Genomic DNA, 6387 nt, shown 5'->3' on the forward strand with positions numbered 1-6387 from the left:
CCCCCTGGTGTGTGTGTGGGGGGGTGATTTCTCACTTTCTGTCTCTGTCTTTCTGGCGAGAGCACGAGCCCTGTAGCAAAAACTACAAAAAAAAAAAAATCATTTCCTGAATTACCTTTGTGCCTTACAAAAACTAATACTTAAAGCTTGTCACTGATCTTTCAGGAGAGCAGGCAAAAAGGAGAAATTCAGAATGCTTAAACCTCAAATGTCACAAGCCTAGAGAATTTACTGTCAATTTAGTGCCATAAGAATGCTGAGTAATTCTTGTACATGACTGGAGTTTCAGCATACCACTATTCAATGCAGAACACATTTTATTTTCAAGTATAAAATATATATGTATTTTACTTATAAACTTTTAAATTAGATTATGTGCACCAGAACTTGACACATATTTTACCAACAGTTTCTCACATTAAAAAAAGAAACACAGACAATAATTTGTTTCTTTAAGGAAATGATGGTTGTATGTTTATAGTTAACTCTTGGACAACCTGAAGAAAATTGACTTATGGAACTAAGTAATTTATAACCAAGAAGCTTTTTGGCTTTTAAAATGCTGCCTTCTAAACAGGAAATCATACTTTTCTAAGGATAAACAAATGGAAGTCCCCAAAGATTTAAAGCCAGTTCAGAAAGGTCAGATTGGTTTTAATCTTGAAAAAAATCACATTTTCCAAGATGCAGCTTAGCAAATGTAAGGGTTGATTTTTGCTAAGTGGAAATCCCTTAGCCCATCAACATCCAAATAGGAGATTTTTTTTTTTAATTATTTAGTTACTTTTATTTGTTATTATTATTATTTTAAAATTTGGTTTAGGACACATACACTGACTGAAGAGAGACAGACAAAGAGAAAAACAGAAAGAGAGAAAGTGAGAAAGCAAGCCACTAGGTCCGGGACTTGAACTGTAGTTGACCATGTGGGAGTCCTGCTCCTTAAGCACTGTCCCGACCTGCAGGATAGTTAAACAGGTTTCCTGAGGGAGATTGAGAGAAGGGACGAACACACACAGTGGAGACAAAACAAGGTGCTGATCAAGTCTGATTTATTAAGGAAGAATTGTGAGCTTATATACAGGCTGGTGGGCACTGACTGGGTGCCTGAAATGCAAATGAGATAGAACAGTATGAGCCAATCATTGATGTAGGTGGATCTCTCCCATTGCCTAGAAATCCAACCCCCATCCCCAGAACAGTTGGTCACATGATTTCTGAGAAAGGGTTTGCTCAATGAGGAAGTGAAACTTAATGATTTCTAAGATGGCAGACAGCTCTCAAGATGGCGGAGCTCTCAAGATGGCGGAACTCTCAAGATGGCTTCCATATGCAATGCCCTCCACAAACCACCACACCATCTGCCAGGACCCAAATGGGAGATACTTTATATACGATTTAAATATCTAGTTTTAATTTCATAACATTATCCCCAGTTTAAAAATCATAAACATAAAACTACTTCAGTAATCTGTTTGGAAAAATCCAAGTTTAAAAGAAAGAAAAAAAATCCAGGTGTATTTTGAGTTCTCGAAATTGCTTGTTTGGACTTTTTAAAATTCTCTGGTTATATGGTAGAATTTTATTTATATTTTTCCTTAAATTATTATAGTGACCAGAATTTCTTTCCTTCACTTTAAGACATGAAATGAATTAGAAATAAATGTATCGATTGATTTTTTTTTTTAAAAGGTTTTTGCTATAGGGTGCATGTGCTTGCCAGAGAGACAGAGACAGAGAGACAGAAAGTGAGAAATCACCTCCCAGGGGGGCTGGCCATGCCTTAATCGCTTCTCCTCCATTCTCCTCTTGGGATCTTGGGCACGCAGGCACAGGAGCCCAGCATGAGTTTAAGCCACTGGGTTTGGGACTTAAACCGCAGTCAGCTACGTGGAAGTTCAGCAACATAGCCATTACTCCAACTGCTGGTCCCTGTATTGACTGATTATTTAATAAGAGGATGCAGTTTTATATTACTTTGCTCTTCATTGTATGTTCTATATTATAGAGCCTTCAAATACCGACTTTCATTTTTTGGTCTACCTATGTTTTATGTCATTTTAATGAATGTGCCTCAAAGGAGTATATCCACAACACACGACAACATTAAATTTTATTTTTTTCATGATTTTTCAGGAAAATAATGATACAGGTTGTGCATCATTTAGATGCCTTTGGGGGAGGGCAAGGAGGCAATTATTATCAGTGTCTTCCAATGTTGTATTAAATCATTTGTCAAGCATTTAACTTGCCTCTACTGTCTCAAGATTATCAAAAAAAAAAAGAAAAAAAAAGTCACTATTCTCCCATTACTTCCTACTCTCCTGTTAAGTCTTTAACCTAAAGTGTAGCCACTCGTCTGTTCATTCAAAGCTGTTCCTGCCACAGCCTATACTCCATCTTTATTTCCTGTGGTAATGGCCATTACTGATTCTTCGTTTGTTCTGGAAGTCTTGATTACCTTGGATTCAGTTACAGCGCATTCTCTAGTTTTCCATCCTATTTTCCTGGCTGTTGCTTCCCAATTTGATCCACTGATTTGTATTCTCTTGCAGTCCATTAAATTCTCCTGTTACATAGGATTTCTTTCAATGTCCCCTCATTCCCCCATTTCTTTACTTTTTTTTTTTTTTTCACCTTAGTCATGCTCAGCTTTCCCTATGGTGTAAATGATTATACACATTCCCATAACTTTCCATTTTTTTCTCCATCTTATATTTTTGTCTTTAAATCTGTATATCCAACTGTCAATTGGGATTCTTTAACAAAAACTTGCTGCAAATTCAAGCAACCTAAAATAAACATAGCACCATTTTTTCCAAGTCTAACCTTCTTATAGTCTCAGTTTTAGTTAATAACCACATTCAGTTGCTTAAAGGAGAAATCTGGATATTCTTTTGGACTTTTTATTTCCTATTTATTATATCCAATAAGGCATCAAATCCTTTTATTTCTTTTCTTTCTTTTTTTTTTTTTTTTTGAAGACTTTTGCCATGGGGCACATGTGCTCACCAGACAGAGAGAGAGAGAGAAATAAGAAATCATTCCCAGGGGAGATGGCCATGCCACAGTCCCTTCTCCTTCATTTTTTTTTTTTTGTTTGGTGGGGGGACTTTGGGCTTGTGCATACATGAGCCCTGTGTGGTTTTTAGGCCTCTGACCCAGGACTTGAACTGTGGGATCCTGCTGGCCTCAAATCTATTGATCCAATGCATAAAAGCAGATAAGCTGATCATCTTCTGGCCTTCTTCCATCAACTACATTTAGAAAAAAACTCCATCAGTTATTGGGATCATTGCAGTTTCCAGTCTTCCTCACTCCAGTGAGGTTTACATTTTTAAAATATAAGCTTCATTCTTGCCATTCACTTTCTTTAAAGATCTTCATCTGGTTTTCACCTCTGTTCAGGGTCAAATCATACCAACTTCGAACTCTCAATATATTGAATTTCATGTGCCTTTCAAAGGGCCCGTACTTTCTTACCCGTCTTTGTAATGGGACAAGCTCTTTTTGCTGCCTTCCTGTTCTGTTTCCAAAGCCTCTTCTGTAACCTCTGTCTAGCTCCCCAAATAAGTGACTTCTTCTTTCTCACTGAGGAGTCCTTGCATCTGTGCATTGACCTGTCTCTATCTGCTGCTGCTGTATTCTGCCTAATTTCATATTATAGATTTAACAGAATTTTATTTAGTAAAGGTTTATTTGGTGCCTACTCTGTGCTTGACCCTGTGTTAAATAATAGCAATTGAAATAAATAAAGAGGTAGGACTCCTGACCTCAGAAAATTAGTTTTGCCAGTAAATATTAACTCAGGCTGACTCTCTTATCTGAAGGCTTTTCTGACCTCCGACTCCTGGACAGCGCACACTGTCAGGTGTGTTAGGTAACCGTTGTCATGTTCTTCATGTATACGGACTTTCAGCATCTTTATAGACATATTCTGTTAATGTCTCCACAGTACCTTGTAGGTCATTTAGGTGCAGGGACTGCATACTTTACCTCTCAAACACTGATGTTTAAGAGCAACTCAGTAGGTAATTTTTCTGTTTTGTTTTTGTTTTTGTACATGTGCTCTTAGGAGACAAAGACACACAGAGAGGGAAAGTGAGAAATCACCCCTGGGGGGATGGCTGTGATGCAATTCCTTCTCTCCCGTTCTTCTCTCAGAATTTTGGACATGCCACGTACATGTACCCAACAAGATTTTCAAGCCACCGGTCTGGGACTGAGACCATGAAGTGGGCCGCATACGATCCAGCTGCCTAAACCTCCACCCCCACCTGCTGGCCCAGTAGGTAGTATTTTTAAACAAGCAAATTAATGCAAAACTCTGGAAGTATCTACAGAACTCTGAGGTATTTAACTTGTATTATATCAAAATTATAATATTTGATTGTGTATACCTTTTTTCTTGCTTTACAGAGTCTGATTGAAAATATACCTAAATATAATGAGAAAATAATTTCAGTGACTTATTTAGAATGAACACTGTAGTGTAGAAAATGAAAACTAGAAATTAAGGTCATTGTTCTGAGAAGCCCATATTCAAATGAGAAAAACAGGACATATCTTCTTATTTAGATTATGTCGTCAATAAAATGTCATTTAATAGACGTGAGGAATACCTATGATAGTCACTGCATTAGTATAGTTTTTGTTTGTTTGTTTTTATTATGCTACAGGTTGGATGCATGCCAGAGATAGACAGAGAGAGAGAAAAGTCACCTCCCCAGCCAGGGGAACGGCCATGCCACAATCTCTTCTCTATTTTCCTCTTAGGACCTTGAGTTTCTCAAGGTGCCAAGTCTGGGCCTCGAATTGTGCAGTCAGCCATGTGAGATTCAGCTGTCTCAACAAGCACACCGCCAGCTAGCCCGACAGTATAGTTTTTGTTTATTTGTTGGGTAGTTTTTCCCAAGAGTTTTTAATTTTTGTTTTATTTAGATAGAGATTTTTTGTTATAGGGTGCACACACTTGCCTGAGAGACAGAGACAGAAAGCAAGAAATCACCCCCAGGGGGCTTTTCCATGCTGCAATCTCTTTGTCTCCATTCTCCTCCCGAGATTTTGGGGACACTTGCACACATGCCCAGCATGAGTTTCAAGTCTCCAGGGGTGGGACTCAAACCACTGTCAACCACAATGGAGTCCAGCACCTTAACCACTACACCACCCACTGGCCCTCATTTGTTGGTTTTTTTTTTTTTTTTTTTTTTTTTTTTGCCATAGGGTACATGTATATGCTCACAGGAGAGAGAGAAAAAAAAAAAAAAGAAAGTGAGAAATCACTCCTCAATGTGGACAGCCACACTGTAATCCCTTCTCCTGCATTCTCCTCTCAGGACTCTGGGAATGTATGCACGTATACCTGCGTGAGTTTCAAGGAGCCAGTGCCGGGACTTGAACTGCAGTTGACCACAGGGGAGGCCATTATCTTAACCGTTATGCCCCCCGACACTGTAGATTTTTAAACAGTAAGCTAGAATTCTTGACCTTAAAAACTGCTTTACAAATAAAAAACGTGTTAGTTTTTCATTAGAAAAAAATCAATTCACAGATTCATTAATTGTGTCTTTGAACAGTTCTGTTATTACATACTTATTTAAGGTCTTCAGCCTAGATCAAGGTGTTAACCTGTTGTCCTCAAGTGAAATACGTCGTCTTCATGTAAAATGTAAGATTTGTGAAATACTATCCACTCACCTTTATCCAAGTTTCACAATTAAAGAAAACAATTAACTTTGATAATGAAAGTGTAAAAATAAATGCCATGGATGTTAATAATCATTTATTTTTTAGATATATGTGAAATGTGCCAAAATATGCCACCCCAAATTTGTTTCTTTGTCATAAGGATTATTTGGAGGTAAAGACACATGAACAATTTCAGAATAAAAAGGACAGTGTGCCCTTCCAGTACCAGGAGACAGGAAACGTTCTTATCTCTTAGAGCAGGAGAACACTCCCACTGGAAAGAAGCCATCTCTCTAGCCAGAGGTACCGCCTTTACCATCTTTTCACCAGCGACAGGAGTGAAGGCTAAGAAAAATCTATATACAGAGACCTTATTAAAATAACTCTTGGGACCAGCAGGTGCATAATGGCTACATCACTGGACTTCCGAGTAGTCGACCATGGTTTAGGTCCTGGACCCAGTGGCTTAAAACTCACACCAGGAGCATTTGTGGGCGTGCCCAAGATCCTAAGAGGAGAATGGAGGAGAAAGAATTGTGGTGTGGCCATTCCCTCTGAGGTGGGATTTCTCACTTTCTGTCTCTCTGTCTCTATGGCGAGCACATTGCCCTATAGCAAAAATCTCTCTAAAAGAAAATAAATGGAAACGTAGCTTCCTTCAACCTTCAACACATTGTAATTATTTTCCAAAATTGC

This window comes from Tupaia chinensis, unplaced genomic scaffold, assembly GCF_000334495.1.
Source record: "Tupaia chinensis unplaced genomic scaffold, TupChi_1.0 Scaffold000304_1, whole genome shotgun sequence".
NCBI lineage: Eukaryota > Metazoa > Chordata > Mammalia > Scandentia > Tupaiidae > Tupaia > Tupaia belangeri.